Genomic DNA, 945 nt, shown 5'->3' with positions numbered 1-945 from the left:
TCAACCTTGGCTTCTCCCCCGCAGCATCCTGAGCATGGCCTCCCTGATGGGCTTGGGCTTCATACTGTAAATGATGGGATTGAGCAACCTAGGTACACATAGGCAACAAGAGCATGTACAATGTGGGGCAGGTGCCTCCCAAAATGGTGGATCATGGACATGGTGATACCTGGAAGAAGAAGACAAAGACAGCCAGAATGTGGGAAACACAGGTGCTGAGGGCCCTGATGCACTCCCTGGGAGCGGCCAGACCCATGACTGTGTGCAGGATGAAGGTATAGGACAGGATGATGAGCAGGGAGTCTATGCCCCCTATAGATACAACCACATAGAGCTCATAGCATATATTGATCCTGATGTCAGCACAGGCCCACCTCATTACATCGGGGTAGAAACAGAACGAGTGGGATAGGATGTTACCACCAGGGCAGAAATTTAGACACTTAACCAGAAATGGCACAGGGAAGAGGCACAAGGTAGCTCGAGCCACAATGGCCAGCCAAATCCTGATGAGGACATTGTGAGGACAGCTGCATAGCGCAGGGGGGTGGAGATGCCACAAAGCAGTCAAAGGACATGGCCAGGAGCACTGAGGACTCCACCACAGAGATGGAGCGCAGGAAGAACATCTGGACCAGGCAGGCATTGAAACCAATGAGCCAATAGTCAAACAAGAACACAGCCAAGGTGGTAGGCATTGTGGACAAGGTGTGGCCACATTGGTGAGCACCAGCATGGACAGGAAGTAGTACATGGGCTGGTGCAGGCTGGGGGTCCTCTTCACAGCCAGGAGAATCAGGCAGTTCCCAGGGGGGCCACAGTGTACACAGAGGAGAAGGGGATGGTGAGCCAGCCATGAATGGCCTCCAGCCCTGGGATGCCAATCATGAGAAAAGCAGGTGGTTGCAAGAAGGGGATGTTGACATAGGACTGGGAAGGGAGCAT

At 53.3% G+C, this 945-nt stretch overlaps 1 pseudogene; it reads right to left on the bottom strand.

Moving 5' to 3' along the window:
• LOC102124863 (olfactory receptor 51I2-like) lies at nt 1-945 on the bottom strand (annotated as a pseudogene).

This window comes from Macaca fascicularis, chromosome 14 (genome assembly GCF_037993035.2).
Source record: "Macaca fascicularis isolate 582-1 chromosome 14, T2T-MFA8v1.1".
Classification (NCBI taxonomy): domain Eukaryota; kingdom Metazoa; phylum Chordata; class Mammalia; order Primates; family Cercopithecidae; genus Macaca; species Macaca fascicularis.
Note: the sequence above shows the minus strand (reverse complement) of the source record. Positions and strands in the feature narration are given on the sequence as shown.